Raw genomic sequence first — 20,423 nt, forward strand, 5'->3', positions numbered from 1 at the left:
TTAATTGGTACTGACCACCACCAAACGAATGTAATAATATTGTGATTGATGTTTTTGGGGTAGGCGGGTTTTTTGAAGGGGAGCTATATAAAGTGGTTGTAAAGATTTATACCGATATTTTGAATAGGGGGACGGGAGTCAAGCTTAGACAGCTCTGCCAGGATGAGAGGGAAAGCAGGCAAGACAAATAAACAAACAACTCCTGCCGCAAGTCCGGTCGGAATTCAAAAGTATATGGCCGCGAACACTAGCATAAGGGCAGAAGAAGAGGCTGTCAGCCCCAGGATGGAAAAATTGCTCCGCTCAGGTCCAAGCAGACAGAAGGGGGAAGATAGCAGAGGGACAAAAAACCCGGTTATTAAGCCAACTGAACTAAAAAAAAAAAATTGTGCAAACTCACAAAGTGGGGATATTAGTCAGAATGAAGCTCAAGGAATGGAGGGGTCAGAACATCTGGAGGTAGGAGAAAGGGGTCTGGATAGACAAAGGGAAACCTCCCAGTCCCCACAGATTAGGGAGATGCTCTCAGAAATGTTCATGAGAATGGAGGTCTCTCTAAGGGCAGATATCGCAACTATAAGGGAGGACATAGGCTTGGTCTTGGGGAGAGTAGAGGAGGTGGAAAACAAAGTAGAGGCCCAGGAGCATAGAATAGATGGAATCTTAGAGCAGGTAGCAGCCCTCCGTAGGGGAAATAGAACAATTAGGCCGCGTACACACGCGGGGACTGTTCGCTCAACTTTGTCCGTCAAACAGTTTCAGCGGACAGTCCGCTCAAAATTAGCATGGACGGACTTGCCCACACACGACGAACGAACAGTCCGCTGAAACCGTGCGCGATGACGTGAACGGCACGTATGACGGGACTAGAAAACGACGTCCTATACACTGCAATGCAAACTTCGGCGTGTAAATCCTTTATGAGCATGCGCGGAACTTAGTTTGACGAACAAGCCTACACACGAGGGGACTGTTCGCTGAAACAAAGTTTCAGCGGACAGTTTTTCGGAATTTCCGAAAAACTTTGTTCAGCAGACTGTTCGCTGAAACTGTCCGCTGAAAGCCCACACACGAGCGGACTGTCCGCTGAAACACTGTTCAGCGGACAAAGTTGGGCGAACAGTCCCCGCGTGTGTACGCGGCCTTAGATATAAATTAGAAGACCAGGAGAATAGAAGCAGAAGGAAGAACCTACGAATAAAAGGTCTCCCTGAGACATTTAGCGCATCTGCCCTCGGAGAGATAGCCCAACAGATCTTCAATCCCTTACTAGATAGAGAAGCTACAGCCCCACTAAAGCTAGATAGAATACACAGGATGACACGACCTTTTGGAGTTAGATCAGAAACCCCACGAGATGTCATAGCGAGATTTCACCATGTAGCAGAAAAAATGCAGGTAATGAGAAAAGTTAGAATACAGCCAGGGGTGACCTACGGGGACATGGAACTGCAGATTTATTCCGACTTAGCGGGAGAGACGCTTGGAAGAAGGAGACGATTGAAACCGCTAACGGAACTACTGAGAGCAGCCGACATCCCATATCAATGGGGATTTCCAGCGTGCCTCATAGGGAAGAAAGACGGACGATCTGCGGTTCTACGTTTCCCGGAGGATCTTCAAGAATTCTGCGAACAGCTAGGGATACAACCTGCTCCACAGATAGAATGGGACAGTGAAGAGGATCTAGGGGGTGTGAGGAGCATGACTCAAAGGAGTATGAGACAGGATAGGCCGAGCGATTGGAGACGAAAGAATCCAATTACCTGAAGCTGAGACGAATTAGAATGGGGGGGTAAGAGGGGGAGGGAGTGGGGGAGGAGGGGGGGAGGGTTGGGGGAGTTTCGGACGGACACGGGGGTGAACCCCAGGGATACTATGGGGGAGAGGAGACCACTGATATTGGCCTACCAGACACATAGGTTTAACAAGAAAAGGGGAGTCCTACCCAGTCTCACGAGACGTTTTGTTATAGGACAAGGGGGGGGGCGGGGGGAGGGAGGGAGGTTTTGGTTTTTTGGGGTTTTTTTATGGGCTCTCACTTGGTCCTCCTATAGGGGCAGCAGGTATGGTTACCAACGGGTTCACTAGACGCTCCAAAAAGAGAGGGAGAATGCCTATAGGAAGAGAGGTATGGGGATAGTTAATGTTATTACTTATAATGTAAGGGGCTTAAATACAAAAAGGAAAAGACACAGAATAAATGATGAGTTGCAGCACATGGAAGCAAATATAGCATGTCTCCAGGAGACGCATATAACATGCACTTCTGGGGTCAGACTGAATTCGAATGATTTCCCGGTATGGATTTATGGGGATTCCCCATCCTCGTACTCCAGAGGGGTTGCAATAGGTTTTAGTAAAACAACGAGGTTTAATTTAGAGGAGCGACTGGTGGACCCGGAGGGACGATACTTGTGTTTAAAAGGAATGCTGTTTAACCTTAAATGTACAATTGTAAATATTTATGCCCCAAATGAGAATGCGGATATATTTCTGAGGAAAATATTGAACAAAATAGAGGATTTCAAAGAGGGGAAACTAATTCTTGCTGGAGATTTTAACTGGAGTATAAACCCTAAAATTGATACTTCAGCGGGAGGTCCCAGGACATCGGTACACAAGCAGAGAATGTTTTTAAGGGCTCTGGCTTCATATCAGCTACAGGATACCTGGAGAGTACTTCATCCAAAGGATAGGGATTATACATGCTTCTCCTCGGTCCATGGTTCCTTCTCCCGAATAGATTATATTTTCTTGGAACACTCATTCCTGAAAGCACTTAAGAAGGCGGAAATAAAAATCAGAACTGTGTCAGATCATGCGCCAGTTATGATTAAGTTGGAGATAGGGGAGGATCATGGACCGAGGTTGAATTGGAGATTGAATGAATCTCTGTTACAGGATAAGGACTCTGTAAGTAGGGTTGAGAGGGAGATGGAACAATTTTTTAGATTAAATGATACACCGGGAATCTCCAGCCCTATATTATGGGAAACGCATAAAGTGGTAATAAGAGGGGTATTAATAGGGATTGGAGCGGGGAAAAAGAGAGAGAGAGGAGGAAAACCCTACTGTATGAAGAAATCCAGAGACTGGAGCTGGGTAGTAGACCAAGGGGACTTCACGACACTCAGGATTTAGTAATAAAAAAAAGAGAACTAGAAGACTACCTAGAGCAGGACAGGAAGGCCGCCTATCATATTTTGGGAACAGAGATGTATCAATGGGGAAACAAAGCCGGTAAATGGCTGGCCAGGAGGGTGAAGGATAAGAAAAGCAGAACCTTTATCCCAAAAGTGAGAAATGAGGCGGGGGACATACAAAATATGCCGGAGGATATAGTGAATACGTTCTATACATATTATAAGGCCCTATATAATATTCAACAGGATAGTTCAGAGAATAGAGGCCGGGATGCAATAAAGGACTATTTGAAAGGGATAGATATTCCCAGGGCTAAACAAATAGAAATGGAAGCATTAGAAGCCCCAATATCAAAGTTGGAAGTTGAATGGGCGATTAAAAATACAGCTAAGGGAGGTTGCCCCAGGCCAGATGGTTTCCCGATCTCATATTACAAGGAATTTCAAAAACAGCTGGTCCCAAAACTATGCGAGTATTTTAACGCAGTGGGGAGGGATGGAAAATTTCGAGAAGAGACATTACTGGCGCATGTGGTCCTGATCTTGAAAGAGGCAAAGGATCCGCTTGCAGTGGAAAGCTACAGGCCAATTTCCTTGCTAAATTCAGATATTAAACTTTTTGCAAAAATTATCTCTGAACGATTAAGACCTCATGTGCCAGAGTGGATACAGCAGGACCAGGTTGGATTTATTCAAGGGAGAGAAGGGCGGGATAACGTATTAAAGACTATTATGTTAAGCCAGGAAACCATAAGGCAGAAGACCCCCACGATACTCATGTCTATAGATGCTGAAAAGGCATTTGACAGGGTTAGTTGGGGGTTCTTATTCGAAGTGTTGGAACGATATGGATTAGGGGAGAGGATGAGAGGGTGGATAGAAGCTTTGTATACTAAGCCTAAAGCTAAAATAAGAATTAACGGGGCCCTGTCCTGCCCCCTTGAATTGTGCAACGGGACAAGACAGGGCTGCCCACTCTCCCCAATATTATTCATTCTGGCACTAGAACCCCTCCTGACGGCGATTAGGAAGAATCAAAACATCCAGGGAATACGGGTCGATGGGAGGGAGTATCGGGTTGCTGCTTTTGCAGACGATCTTCTGCTCTATATCTCTAGCCCGGAGACCTCTATACCGGCGACTATGGAAGAACTAAAAAAATATGGGAAAGTCTCTCATTTTAAGGTTAACGCAACTAAATCTGAAATCCTAAATTTAAACATACCAGTAGAAGAGCAGAGAATCCTACAAACTAAATACCCTTTTAGATGGTGTGGGAGGGAGCTGGCCTATTTGGGAATAAAGCTTACGGCAGGGATGGGTGACTTGTTTGAGGCTAACTATATCCCCCTACTAAATAAAATCAAACAGCATTTAGATAGGATCCAATACAAAGCTTTATCCTGGATAGGGAGAATAAACACAGTTAAAATGTTCATCTTACCAATGTTTACTTACATATGCCAAATGGTCCCCATATTATTACCACAGGGATATTTAAATAAATTAAAAACGATGATTAAAAGATTCATATGGGAAAAAAAAGCGGCGAGGGTGGCCCTTAATACTTTGATAAGAAGTAAAGACAGAGGAGGATTAGCAATGCCCGATTTCAAAAGGTATTACGAGGCTATAGCAATCTCACGAATCACAGACTGGACACATAACAAAAAGGGGAAGGACTGGGTGGAATTAGAAATGAAGTTAAGTAGAAGGGAATTAGGGGAGATAATATGGATACCTGCAAAATATAGAGAACTAGGGATTAGCACAAATTTATTGACAAAAGTGTCACTGCGAATATGGGATACAATAAATAAGAGACACAAGTGGGAGCACAATTCACCATTTATGCCATTACTAGACACTACATTTTTTTTACCAGGTCAAGAGGAATATGTATATTATAGTAGATAGGCTAAGAAAGATAATATTAAGCTACAAGAGGTTATGGAAGGGAATAGGGTATGCACATATGAGGAAATTATAGGAAAGTGGGGTCACAAGCCTTTGGACATGTGGAGATATTTACAACTATATTATTTTACTCAGTCTTTAACACAACCACTACGAGGGCAGGAGCAACTTAGACCTCTGGAGAAGTTGATAGGGAATCCCCAATGCTTGGAAAAAAGGATCTCAAAAATATATGAAATCTTAATAGAGGTAGAAGAGCAAAAATACCCCCCCTATATGGAGAAGTGGGAAAGTGAACTGGGACCGCTGGATAATGACCTCCATAGAAACAGGATTATCAGACGAACGTACTCGGTTGCCAAAGACCTTCAAACTAGAGAGATGTCATATAAACTTTTAACAAGGTGGTATATAACTCCACAGCAAGGAAATAAAATCAGCAGCGAGGCCCCCTCAACATGCTGGAGAGGTTGCTCAGTGGTGGGTTCCTTCGCTCATATATGGTGGGAGTGCCCTAAGATACAGTTATTTTGGGAGAAAATTATAAAAGCTATCTTTGAAATAACAGGGGAAGGGATTAGAAGAGACCCATGGGTTTGCTTATTCCACGACTCTGAAAAAGGAGAGAGAGAGTATGGGCATTTCCTCGTTCCTGGTCTACTGAATTCTGCTAAGGCACTGATCCCGCGAAGATGGAGGAAATCCGACCCTCCCTCGATGAAGGAGTGGGTAGAAAGGTTAGAAAGGATACGAAATATTGAAGAGACAATGTATAAATTGGATAATTTAGAAGGGAGATATCAGTATAAATGGCGACTTTGGATACAATTCGGAAAAACTGAAAGCTATCTAAAGCTGCTTGATTGTTAGTAAAGAAGAAGGGAAAAAGCAGAAAGAGGGAAAAAATAAGGAAGAGAGGAAAAAAAATGGAAAAGGCCCGGGGTAGGGACCGAGTGAGGGGGGAGGGGAGGGAGGGATAAGGTAGATTATTCTTAAAGAAATGCCGTTGTATTTATTATTATGTTGAATAGTTTATGTTTGTATACTTTGAAAAATTTGAAAATAAAGAATAATTTAAAAAAAGAGATGCATAGCTGCTTGTCCATATAATTTCCTCCTCACCAGAGGTTTCTGCATTTCTAAGTAGAACAGAAGCATTTTCAGTTAATAGCCTTGCCCTTTGGACTTGCTACAGCATCTCGGGTATTCACTAAGGTATTAGTCTCACCTCTAGTCCGGTTAAGGGCACAGGGCATAACTGTCTTGGCTTACTTAGACTATCTATTGTTAATAGACCAGTCAGTGGCTTGCTTGAAGCAAGGTGTAGCCATCACAAGCAGTTACTTGGAAGGTTTGGGTTGGATTCTCAACCTAAAGAAATCCTCCTTAAAGCCACTAAGAAGGCTGGAGTATCTGGGCCTGATCATAGACACAGCCCAGAAAAGGGGTGTTCTTGCCTCCCGCAAGAATCAGCTCCATACAGGAGCTGGTGAGGATGATCAGGTCAAAGAGAAATCCTTCAATTCGCCTTTGCATGAGGTTGTTAGGGGAGATGGTGGCTTCATTCGAAGCAGTTCCCTATGCTCAATTCCATTTGAAACTGAAAGCAGTATTCTGTCTGCTTGGAAAAAAACGATTCAAGCTATGGACTTGCCAATGTGGCTGTCCCCATGAGTGTCCCAAAGCCTCAGTTGGTGGTTACTATCTTGGACCCTGCTAAAGGGAAAGTCCTTCAGATCAATTATCTGGAAGATAGTAACGACAGATGCCAGCCTTTCAGGCTAGGGAGTAGGAGACTTGCCCATCGACATCCTAGAGATTCCGGCAGTGTATCTGGCTCTAGAAACCTGGACCTCCAGGTTAAAGAATTGTCCTGCCAGGATCCAGACCGACAATGCCATAGCTTTGGCATTTATCAATCACAAGGGGTCACCAAGAGTCTCTCAGCTCAGAGGTGAACCAGATTCTAACTTGGACAGAAGAGAATGTCCCATGCCTATCGGCAGTTTTCATTCCGGGAGTAGAGACCTTCTAGCATCCAGATTCAACACTAAGCTAGTCAACTTTGTATCCAGGACAGGGGACCCACTCCCATACAGAACAGATGCGTTGGCAACCTTGTGGAATCAGTTTTTACTGATCTATGCACTTTTCCCCAATTCAGTTGCTACCTCAATTTCTTTGCAGGATCAAGCTGGAAAGAAAATCGGTAATACTGGTAGCACCAGCATGGCCCTAAAGGTCATGGTATGCAGAGATCGTAAGGATGGCAGTGGAGGGTCCAGGGCTCTTCTCACTAAGGCCAGACCAGCTATCTCAGGGGCCGATATTCCATCCTACTTTACGAACGTTAAATTTAACGGCTTGGCTATTGAGACCCACATTCTGAATAAATGTGGGCTTTCCAGGTCAGTTATCTGTACTTTGATTAATGCTAGGAAGCCAGCTTGTAGAGTTATATATTATAGAGCCTGGAAAGCTTATGTTTCCTGGTGTGAGTCCAAGGGTTGGTACCCTCGGAGATATATCATAGGCAGAATTCTTACCTTTCTACAATTAAGCGTATGGGATGAAGTTGGCCCTGAGTACTATAAAGGGCCAAATCTCAGCCTTATCATTTTTTTTTTATTTCAAAGACTGCTTGCTATGCATTCTTTAGTCCAGGTTTTCATGCAAGGAATGCTGTGGATTAATCCGCCAGTTAAATCACTCTTAAGCCCTTGGGACTTACATTTCGTTTTGTCAGTGTTACAAAAACAGCCATTCGAACCGTTGCAGCATGTTCCCTTAGTCCTTCTAACTAGGAAGCTGATATTTTCGTTTGCTATATCCTCAGCAAAGAGGATTTCAGAATTGGCTGCTCTTTCTTGTAAGGAGTCATATTTGATTATTCATGAGGACAGAGTGGTGTTACGCCCTCGTCCAGGTTTTTGCCAAAAGTGGATTCAGGCTTTCATCTGAATGAAGATATTGTCCTGCCAGGGTTTTTTCCCAAGACCTTGTTCCAGGGAAGAAAGGTCACTACATTGTCTTGATGTAGTGAGAACAGTGAAAATGTATTTAAGTAAACTGCTCCGATTCGTAAGACTGATGTCTTATTTCTTCTGCCAGAAGGTCCTAAGAAGGGACAGGCAGCGTCAAAATCCACTGTCGCTAAGTGCATTTGGCAAGTTATAATTCAAACTTATGATTTAAAGGGAAAGATTCCCCCTTTTCAAGTTAAGGCGCACTCTACCAGAGCGGTTGGTGCTTCTTGGGCAGTGTGTCACCAGGCCTCCGGGTCTCAAATCTGCATGGCCGCGACTTGGCCTTCAGTATATACATTTGCAAAATGTTATCAAGTGCATGTAAGATGGAATGAGGATATCACCTTTGGGCGCAGTGTGCTGCAGGCAGCAGTATAAGTCCTCAGGTCTGGGGATTACCCTACCCTCAAGTAGCATTGCTATGGGACATCCCACCAAGTAATTACTTGGGACTGTGTCCTATGATGTACGATAAAGGAAATAGGATTTTTAAAATGGCTTACCTGTAAAATCCTTTTCTTGGAGTACATCATAGGACACGGAGCTCCCGCCCCTCTGTTTTATGGGGTAAGAGTATATTACTTATAATGCTTGGCTACAAAAACTGAGTGCTCCTGGAAGGTGGTGGGGTTATATAGGGGAGTCAACTTCCTGTATTGGTTATACCAGTGTCAACACCTGAAGGTAGGCCTATAACCCACCAAGTAATTACTTGAGACTCTGTGTCCTATGATGTACTCCAAGAAAAGGAGTTTACAGGTAAGCTGTCTTAAAAATCCTATTTTTCTTGCATTCTAAAGCTTTTGTAGACAAAAAATTTACAAATGTATTTCAAGTCTACTTTTAGGAAATGCACAAAGTGCTAGACAAATACAGCATAGTTAGGTTGAAAAAGACACCAAGTCCATCTATTCAACCCATAGAAAAAAATCCATAAAAAAAACCCTCCATATACATGATCCCATACCTACAGTTGATCCAGAGTATTGTTGGGAAAGCTGATGAGTTTTGGCTGAACATTGGCTGTTTTGCCCATTTTGTAAGTACCCCCCTAAGCATTCAAGGTGCTATTCAATAAATTGGGCTAAAAGGTGCCATGCAGTGCTTCAGCCGGTGTGTCTAGAGGACAGGAACCACACCAGAGATTGTTGCAGCTCTGCAGGGACAGGCCAAAAGGTGGTTCACATCATGGCAGCTGGAGCCAGGAATGGTGATGTGCCAACTTTCCCTATCTAAAAAGGACAGACAGGAGGTTTGTGCCATTATCGCACATGTGCCAGGCATGGAACATGTCCTCAATTTGGGGGTGCAGCATTTATTAAATGGGTACTCAGCTTTGCAAGATCTGTTAAAGCAGGCCAGAAGAGTTTGTAGCCATTTCAGGTGGTCATACACAAGTGCTCGGTTGGCTGGAATTCCACCTGCCCGTAAACTGCCTGATTTGTGACATGCCCACCAGGTGGAAATTGACTTCAGCATGACTGGCTCAGAACGGCTCGGCTTTCCCCCACACCAGTTACTGTTCATAAAGGATGCATGCACTTTACTGTCGCCATTTGAGGAGGCCACAAGGACGGTGAGCCGTGACAATTACTTTTTCTGCTGGAGCAGACTCTTCATGGCATTATGGACAGGGAACTGTGTAGAAAGATGGTGCATCCCAGTAAATAATTTTTGGAGGGGAACATGTACATGTGGATCACTTGTGTGTTTTTTCTCTTGTCTGACAACTGTCATGAGTTGCTTCATGAAAATGTGTTTTTCTTCTCTAGGTGTCTATGAAAATGCTAAAGTGGTGAACAACATTGTATTGTGTGATGTGCAAATGGGGAACTACCAACAATTTCCTCTACAAATGTGATAGTAAGCATATGTGTGACATTGTAAAAAAGTTTTCTCTAAATCGGGAAGTGTATTAATGACAAGATTGCTATCACTGTAAGCCTCTATCCTGACAGCCTAACCAGGAGCTTCAAAGTTAATGAAAGTGTGGGGGGGGGGGAGAAAGTGTGTGTGTGTGTGTGTGTGTGTGTGTACCAGGTAACAAACCCAAGAGAGAGCATCTACTCCTTCTTCTGCTAGGGGTTAAGGCTACCACCAAAGGAACCTTGGGATTTCGTGGGCTGGTTTTGGGTTCAAACTGGTCCAGTTGTGGAAGGTCCTAAATTCAGGTTATCTGTACCAAGGCTACTTGATAAACTGCTCTGGGATCTGGACAGACATCACCTAATTTTGAGCCAAACATGGGAACAGCAGCAATGAAGTGGTAGGCCACATAAAATGATAGAGCGGGGTCAGCACATGCTGAAGCTCACAGTGCGCAGAAGCTGCCAACTTTCTGTAGAGTCAATAGCTACAGACCTCCAAACTTTGTGTGACCTTCAGATTTGCACAACAGTGCGTAGAGGGCATCATGGAAAGGGGTTACCATGGCTCGAGCAGCTTCATCCAAGCCTTACATCACCAAGCGCAATGCAAAGCATTGGATGCAATGATTTAAAGCATGCCGCCATGGGACTCTAGAGCAGTGGAGACATATTCTGTTGTGTGGTGAATTACGCACCTCTGTCAACAATGCAGAGCCATAAATGATGCTCTGACTTCTATAAAAATGGGCACCAAATATTCTTGCCTTTCAGTTTTGAGATGGTCATGGGAGGCATTCCAACCTGGGCAACATGGTGGTTAAGAGGTTAGCACTTCTGCCCATCAGCCCTAGGGTTGCCAGTTTGAATCCCAACCACAACCCTACCTACCTGTGCCTGCATGACTTTCCTCCCACATTCCAAAGACATGGTGATGGATTAATAGACTCCTATCTAAATTGATCCTCCTGTATAAAAGTGTAAAAAAAATACTGCGCTGTGAAAAGATGTGTTCTACCCAGCTGCCAACACTACTGAAGACTACACAGTAACATGCAAAAATTAAAACAAAAAAGTGTGGCGCTTAGGTGGCAACAAACCACATGAACCAGTAAGGCACTAATTCAAGCAAAGAAAATGACATACACTTCAAAAAAAGAAAATACGTGTAAATTCCATTGTATATCAAGAGATCTTACTCCCAGGTGGAAGAGTGCATGAACCTCATGTACACAAAAGATTAAAGTAAATAAAATTTATTTAACATATACAGTCCATCAAGTGAACGTCTAACAGTCCTTGAAATGTGTAATATCAATCACAATTCCAAACTTGAGGTGACGTAAAAAAAAAAGGTGAAATTCAACTTCTGATGTGTAGAATAATACCACCACCACCGTGATAAAGAAGGGGAGAGGAGGCTTACCAAATGACGTGAACTCAGAGGAAGGCTTACCCCTCTCGAGTCATATGGGCCTGTAGGTTAGCAAACCAGATAATTATACATCTAGTGTGTAATCTCCCGCAAGTCTTCAGGTCATGAAATCATCCGTAGTGATCCTCCTATACTGCTCATCCCACAAAATAGGGGGCTCAGGTATCAAAGACCATGGAAGTAGAAAACTAGCATAGCGTGATACCGTTTTTAACATCCAATTTATTAAAAAATAATAATTAAATTACACTCACATTTGGTTCAATCGTAATAACATAGTGAGAAAGTAGCGATGTCTGTAATGGTTCCACCCGACACGTTTCAACTAAACAGTCGTCCTCTGGGGTCCCTCTGAGTCGACCCCAGAGGACGACTGTTTAGTTGAAACGTGTCGGGTGGACCCCCTTACAGACATCGCTACTTTCTGACTATGTTATTACGATTGAACCAAATGTGAGTGTAATTTTATTATTATTTTTTAATAAATTGGATGTTAAAAACGGTATCCCACTATGCTAGTTTTCTACTTCCATGGTCTTTGATACCTGAGCCCCCTATTTTCGTGGGATGAGCACTATAGGAGGATCGCTACAGATGATTTCATGACCTGAAGACTTGCGGGAGATTACACACTAGATGTATAATTATCTGGTTTGCTAACCTACAGGCCCATATGACTCGAGAGGCGTAAGCCTTCCTCTGAGTCCACGTCATTTGGTAAGCCTCCTCTCCCCTTCTTTATCACGGTGGTGGTGGTATTATTCTACACATCAGAAGTTGAATTTCACCTTTTTTTTTTTTACGTCACCTCAAGTTTGGAATTGTGATTGATATTACACATTTCAAGGACTGTTAGACGTTCACTTGATGGACTGTATAAGTTAAATTAATTTTATTTACTTTAACCTTTTGTGTGCATGAGGTTCATGCACTCTTCCACCTGGGAGTAAGATCTCTTGATATATAACGGAATTTACACATATTTTCTTTTTTTGGAGTGTATGTAATTTTCTTTGCATGAATTAGTGCCTTACTGGTTCATGTGGTTTGTTGCCACCTAAGCGCCACACTTTTTTGTTTTAATTGGTCCTCCTGTATGAATTTGAGTTAGTGACCTTAGATTGTAAGCTCCCTGAGGGCAGGGACTAGTGTGAATGCACAATATATGTATAAGTAAATTGACAGTGCTATATAAGTACCTGCAATAAAATTAACCTGTGGTGCTGGCATCAGTAGTAACAATGCTCCAGGGTTATGGCCCTAGCAGATAGGACTGAGGGTCACCTGCCATACTCCATGCCAGAGACTTTTGTGCAACTGTGGTATTTCTGATGAGCTGAGTATTGTCCCCGGGGTAGCATCAGGATACACAATGACACTGTGCCCAGGAGACTCCTTACCAATGAAGACCTCACCCTCCTGGAATCTCTCCTTGATTGCTGGTAACTTCTGTTTGAAAAGGTAGCCACCTGGATGTCAAAGTGAGTCCCTAGATGGGTCATCTGCAGGTTTGACCTTAACTGTCCAGCCAAAGCTCCTCAGGTTTGCCAGAAGAGTTTCCATTTTAAGAGTTAGTCTTGCTTCTGTGTTAACTGGATGTCATCCAATGAGTGATGAATCTGAAGCCCCTGTTCCCTGAGTGGGGCCAGAACTGCAATGGACACTTTTATTTATTTTTTATTATTGCTACAGTACATTGAAGCTGTCCTTGAATAAATGGACTAAGTTCATTACAATACTTCACTATGTGAGGTTTGTCTGTTACGTTCTCACTGGTGACCTTGATGCTGGGAGCTGCTGACCTGGTTTCTGGAATTGCTTCTGTTCCGGTTATGCAAAGTGCTTATGGCGTTTTTTTTTATTTTTATAATGGTCCAGTTGTTCTGTTAAGAGGTGTAATTTAATTACTTCACATGGTTGTGGATCTTATTTACACAATGGATTAGAAGTTTATGCACCACACAATGATCAAGGTGCCTTTACTCATATATGGTCTGTTCACGTATGTTTACATTTATGGACCCTTCTTTCTATAGTTAACTTTTTTTTTCATAATTTTTATACAAATGTATTTCTGCATAGATGTATTAACGTTTTTGTTAAAATGTTAACTAGTATTGCTTTCTTTGGCATATTTTTTTTTTTTTTTAGTAAAGGCTCTGGGTGAAGTGTAGAGCCTGAAAGAGGAACAAACTGAAAATGCTCTTCTCCCCAGCGAACCAGAGAAACCTCTGGAATGAGACAAGGATATGAATGTGGAGGTAGAGGGTCTTGTAGACCCAGTGGCGTAACTAGAACCTTCAGGGCCCCGATGCAAGAAACCACGAAGGGCCCCCCTGAACCCCAGGCAGGGATCTTCCCTCCGAGTCCAGCGGTGGAACTCCAGGGCGTGGTCACAGGCATGACCTTTGTGAGCCCTGTAGTTCCACCACTGGTATCAGTAGTTTTTTTTAATTATTATTTTTTTTAATTTTTAGGTGCCCCATTGGGGGACTGTCCCTAGGCTGGATGGGGTCCCCGTCCCCAGAAGAGATGAGGTCCTTTTCCCCAGGGCAGGTGAAGTTACTGCCCCCAGGTGAGAAGGGGTCCCTGTCCCCAGGGGAGGTGGGGGTCCCTGTCCCCACGTGAGAAGGGTTCCCTGTCCCCAGGGGGAGATGGAGGGGGTATGTAATGGTGTGTGGGGGATGGGGTCCTTTCACTCACCATGACCAAGCTGTAGGCCACGCACTCATCCATGTTGGCCTGGGCTCCATCCAGTGTGCTGGACGGGCGATCAGCATATCTCCCAGAAAGACCTTTCATCATCTGTGTATGACGAGGGAGGAGGGGGGGCTGGCAGACAAGCCTGCAGTGTCCTCTCGGGAGCTCTCATAGGGCTGCACTGCATCTGTGTGCTTAAAGTTTGTTTACCAGGGAGAATTATGCAGTGCAGTGTGGGCCGGACTCTGGCTGGGGAGAATAGACATCGGACTGAGCGGCAATGCATGGGGCAGGAGAGGGGTACTCTGAGGAGCCGGCTGAGGACACAGGTCATGCGGGGAATGCACAACTAAAGAGCAGCCATATGTAGAGGGGGCTGCATGGGCCCCCTGCATCACAGGGCCCGGTTGCGGTCGCAACTGCTGCACCCCCTTAGTTACGCCCCTATGTAGACCCACCAAAACTATTCAGTCACCTGTCTGGATCTCTTGAATGATTGATTTATGTTAATATTAACCTTTTCTAACTGATTGAAAACAATTGCAATTCTTTAGGTCTGCCACGGCCCTCCAGTCTCATTTTTATTCTGTGTAAGAAACAAAGTTAAAATCCTGTAAATCTGTGCAAATGGGGCTCTGGAACTTTTTCAGCCACAGAACATTGGAAAGATATCTTGGTTAGGGCTTAATGCATGCCCTTATCTGGAGGAACACCAAGAAATAGGTGGAAAGTACCCACAGATCCTGACAACTGGTCGCTCATACCTTTTGCAAATTTGGTCAACCCGGCTCCTTTTTCAATATCCATTTTGCGAAAAGGCCCCGTCTCATTCTATACTGGGAGCTCCTGCCAGGCAAACCCTCTGGTGCCTTGATCTGTTTGTCCCCTGGAATTTGGACTGACTTCCTCTATCACCCTGGAGATTGCCACATTAAACTTCTGGCCAAAGAGAAACTTGCCATCAAAAGGCAAGTCACAGCAACTTGGTTGGCAGACCAAACCTTAAAACAAAGGCCTAAGCCATAATGCCCCTTTATTAATCACCGAATGTAGCCTCACTCTGGAAGGTGGCTGAAGTCATCTATCAATACCACTCTTGCAGCACACCATAACTTGTGCTCATCTAAGGCATGAGTGACCTGATACTTGGGAAGATACTGGAAGATGGCAGATTCTGTGGTCATACCTTCATTGCACTGGCTACCAAAGTCAAAGCAATAGTTGGTTTACAGGTGCCTGGTATGATATTCATTCACCTCCAATCCTCCTGTCCAAGACGGCTTGAAAGAACACAAAATCCTCTGTTGGGGTTGTAACATTTGTCAGTCTAATGACCACCCCATCCACTGCTGGGGTGTAATCGGGGAGGACACCTCCTTCTGCTACAGGATGCAATTACTCAGTTGACTTCTTCCCCTTCTGCCAATTATACTGAGTGAAATCTTTATTTTCAAAGGGAAAGAGGACTGCTTTTTCAAGAATGGAAAGTAGGTTTTTAATGTTGTGAGTAGGGATTTTGGCTCCTCCACTCCAGGGCCTGCTTCATTGCTTTAATGGTATGGCTGAGCCATCAAATTCAAAGCCTGAAAAGTCCTGTTCCAACTCCAAAGAATCAAACTGATTCTCCTCTGTATCAGGTAGGGCTGAATGTGCAGTAGGGGTTGATATTTTGGACAAATGAACCCTCTGTGTAGAATGTAATGTCTTCTGGAGAGGTGCCTGGAAACTCCTTGATTAAAAGGGAGTTTATGAGATGCTCTGAACTAGTCACTGGGTGTGTATGTGTGGCTGTGTTAACTTTTAAGTGAGTAGAATTCCAATAGCGACTCTTGAATTTGCCTTTTTTGAAGGATGTGATTTGTTGAGGTTCTGGAAGTTTTCACGAGCTTATCTGGTAAAGGATCAGCATCGAAGGACCAGCATTTCTTGCTTCTTGGCTGCAATAAGTGCTCATGGGAGAATTGTCTGCTTATGAGAACTATATCTATGGCAGGAGCTATGGGGGCTGGAAGAGCCGTTGTCCTCTATCCCATGACATGAAGATGCTCTTCAAGACTTTTTAGAGAGAACTGGAGTATGCTGGGCTGCAACAATTAAATGGGCCACGCTCATGAAAAGTGTACCCTTTGCCATCCTCTTAATTACTATAATGTCAAACCCTACCTGAGCATGTGCAGAACTTGTTCACATGATGGAAGGTTCATAAGTACATGTTGCAGGCTGCAGAAAATGAAAGCCTATTGCTAAAAACAAGGTCAGGTTTCCAAAAAGACAACTCTGGTGAACAGAAGAGAATGCAACTCCCATTTAAAATGTCCTCCTACAAAAGACTCCCAGCAAAGGATGTAGGAAATGAATATGCCCTCAAGCAAGTTGATGCTCTGGGTAAAAGGCAGCTTTAAAACTGGGAGCCAAAGTAGACAAAAATCTAACGTGGTTTCCACTCCAGAGGTGTGGCATCCAGGAGCTCCCACACTGGCTGCTGATCTCATTGAGCGGGGTTCTACTGGGTTCTGGATTTTCAGCCATTTTGGTTGGCGAGGCCAAGATCATCTCAAGCAGGTGTAGGAATTTGTGTTCCGAAACGAGTAGACAAGAATATTTTTATGCAAGAGACCAAAGGGGTCTATGTATAAAAGCTTCACTCTGTGGAGGACAAACCTCCACATACAGAGGATGAAAATTTAGACATGGAATTCATTTAGTTTCTGGAATTTAAAATTTCTGGAAATTTTAAATTGGGAAATTCAAAAATTTGAAACTTGAAAATCCAAAAATCTGAAATGAAATTCTAGGTTTTGGAATTTTAATACAAATTTGGCCGGTGAACGTAACTAATATGAATTTATCCGATGTTATGAATTTTCTGAAATAACAAAGGCCGTATCAAAACTTTATTATTATTTTTTTTTTTGTATTTTGTTCCATTTTGTTTAGATGCAACTTAAGTTATTGTGGATAATTTGTAACTTCAGATAAATTGTGTTCATTATGTTCACAAACAGACAAATTTGGAAATTCAAAATGCCTAGAATTTGAATGATGAAATATCTCAGTCAGCAAACCAAAATGTCTTGTGACATTGTGAAAACTAGATGGTGCTGATACAGGAACCGCACATAATAGAGGAAGTGTGGGTATTTTTCTTCTTGACTGTCCTGATGCTTTGTCCTATTCAAACAACACAGGTTTTATTATACATGGACCCCTCTTCTGCATTAATAAGTTGTTTGACACTTTAATAAAATTTGTACATTTGGAAAAACCTGCAACTGACTTTCACAAAGTTTGTGAGTTAAATTATATACAGATTTTATTTTTATTTTTTAATTTGGAGGCAGTGTACCTGAATTTATTTCCTGAAAATATTTGTAAAGGTGTGTGGGGTATTTTGTGTGTAATATATTTTGATTTTATTTCCCAGATAAAATCCCATAAAGCAGCGACCTCATTGATTAAAAGCTCCATCTAATCGATGCCGGGTTGGAAATTAATACTCCGTACCCGTTAGTGTTGCCTCCTCATCGCAAAGTAGATCTGATTTTATCGTTTGACTTCAGTCTTGGAGATCCATTTGAGGTAACCAAATTTTATGGTCATTCGATGCAACTCGCCATTCTCCGGTTTTATGTTTGAGAACTGCCATTTGGTCTTGACCTTTCTTCTTCCTTTGTTTAAGCTTTTTTTTTTGTTTCTTTAGACTTTGAAAAAAACAGCTGACTACTGTAAGGATAACCGGATTCCCTTTCCCGTAAATGCCAAAGAATGTTATGAGGATCCTCCAACTAAAAGCTGCTACGTCTTTGAAGGAGATGGATATGAGACGCCCGATGTGATGCACTTTCCTCTGTTCAACGCCCAGACTTGTGGAGGTGAGTTTACAGAGGAAAGTCCTGTAATACGTCTTGTGTATTCATGGAGTTGTCTCACTTTCTGTATTATGAGCTTGGTGGATGCTATAGGCTGCATTCCAGGTATTGATATTCTTTCATAGTTCCAGCTTGGACCAATGCAATTCTGTATATGCCATACCAGTGGGATCCCTTTAAAAGCTGGAAATCACTACTACCAGTGGTGGCCACTCATGCAGGGGCGCTATCCCCCTAATCTATGCACCTGACCCTTAATCTACATGCAGGGCACCAGACACATGGATTCCAATTTCTTTATTTTTTTATTTTTATTTTTTTCTTGAAGCAAGTGATTAGAGCCTGGGGCTCCAATTGGCTTCAAAAGTGTGGTCTCAGTGATATTTGCTGTCTTCCAGTTTCTCCTCCCGGCCAGTCAGGGAGTGGGTCCTGAGACCCAATTGGGCGGGAGTCATAAGTCCTGATTGGCTGGGAGGAGAAGTGACCGCTGGGACTTGGGAAGAGATGTGGGGGGGCTGTGACCTGGATGGGTAAGTGGGGCTGGCAAAGGAACCTGGCAAGCAAGCATGGGGGTTGTGTAGTTTTTTTTTTTTTTTGTATTGGGCTGTCAGCACAAAAAAAAAAATAGACTTGATGAACCCTGTGTTTGCTGTACAGGAAAGTCCTATCCAAGTCTATAGTATGCTATTGTGCAGACATTAACCACTTAAGGACCGCCGCATGTCAACGTACGTCATCAGAATGGCATGTACAGGCACAAGCACGTACATGTACGTGCTTGCCTTCCAGTGAGTGGGGGATCCGATCGGACCCCTTCCCGCTGAATGCGGCGGTCTGTTTCGCTTCAGGAGCGATCCGGGATGAGGGGATGGCCGTTGGTTTCTAGCCATCCCCTCTCGATCGCTCCTGGCGAATGAGAAGCTTCCTCCCGCTGTGTATAGTAAACACGGGCAGGGAGGAAGTGATGTCATTCTCCTCGGGGCGGTCTTTTTGACCAGACTACGAGGAGAGCAGTGAAAGTAAGTGCACCAAACACTACATTACACTAACATGTAGGTACACATAGGCACACAAACCCCCTCCCCCTCCCAGTCACAGTGTCACTGATTGCAGTGATCATTTATTTACTGATCACTGCATTCAGTGTCAGTTGTGACAGTAAAAAGTGTCAGGGCAGTTAGTGTTAGGTCCAGGGTAGCCCCCTACCACCCCCCAATAAAGGTTTAACCCCCTGATTGCCCCTAGAGTTAACCCTTTCACCCCCTTTTGCCAGTGTCACTAAGCAATCGTTTTTCTGATCACTGCATTAGTGTCACTGGTGCCGCTAAGTAGCTAGTTATTTTATTAGGTTCACCGCCAGGTTTTTATAGCGTTAGGTACCCCCATATACTACCCAATAATGGTTTTAACCCCCTGATTGCCCCTAGTTAACCCTTTCACCAGCGATCACAGTATAAGTGCCACTGGTGACGCTGGTTAGCCAGTTAGTTATTTAGGTTCCCCGTCAGGTTTTTATATAGCACCAGGGACCCCCATATACTACCTAATAAAAATTTTAACCCTCTGATTGCCCCTAGTTAACCCTTTCACCAGTGATCACCGTATAAGTGTTACGGGTGACTCTGGTTAGTTAGTTTGCTTTTTATAGCATCAGGGCACCCACCATTTATTATCCAATAAAGGTTTAACCCCCTGATCACCCGGCGGGTGATATCAATTAGGTTTTAGGGTCAGATAGGGTCTGCGTCGCCCCAGGCAGCGCTAGGTTAGTGTCAGTACCGCTAACACCCATGCGCAAAGCATAAACCTCCTGTAGTGGTGTAGAATCTGAACAGATCAATATCTTATCTGATCAGATCTATACTAGGGCCCCCAGCAGTTTAGGGTTCCAAAAAAACGCATTGTTGGCAGGATCAGCCCAGATACTTGCTAGCACCTGCGTTTTTCCCCTCCGCCCAGCCAACCCAAGTGCAGTATCGATCGATCACTGTCACTTACAAAACACTAAACACATAATTGCAGCGATCGCAGAGTCAGGCCTGATCCCTGCGATCGCTAACAGTTTTTTTTGGTAGCGTTTTATATTTAAATCCAGTAGGCAGTGCTTGGTTTTCGGGGTCCCGTACATGCCTAGGCTACCAAAAAGTCCCCCACATGTAGTATCCCCATACTCGGGAGAAGCAGCAGAATTTATTTTGGGGTGTAATTTGACTTATGCCCATAGCATGTGTGAGCAATATATCATTTAGTGACAACTTTGTGCAAAAAAAAAAAAAATTGTAATATTCCTGCAACTTGTGGCAAAATATAAAATATTTTATGGACTCAACATGCCTCTCAGTAAATAGCTTGGGGTGTCTACTTTCCAAAATGGGGTCATTTGGGGGGGGGGCGGGGTTGTGCTATTTTGGAATTTTATAGCCTTCGAAATTGTGATAGGTAGTGAGGAGTGAAATCAAAAATTT

Source organism: Lithobates pipiens, unplaced genomic scaffold (genome assembly GCF_037356315.1).
Source record: "Lithobates pipiens isolate NorthernLeopardFrog02 unplaced genomic scaffold, aLitPip1_a1.2 Scaffold_44, whole genome shotgun sequence".
In the NCBI taxonomy this organism is placed as follows: Eukaryota; Metazoa; Chordata; class Amphibia; order Anura; family Ranidae; genus Lithobates; species Lithobates pipiens.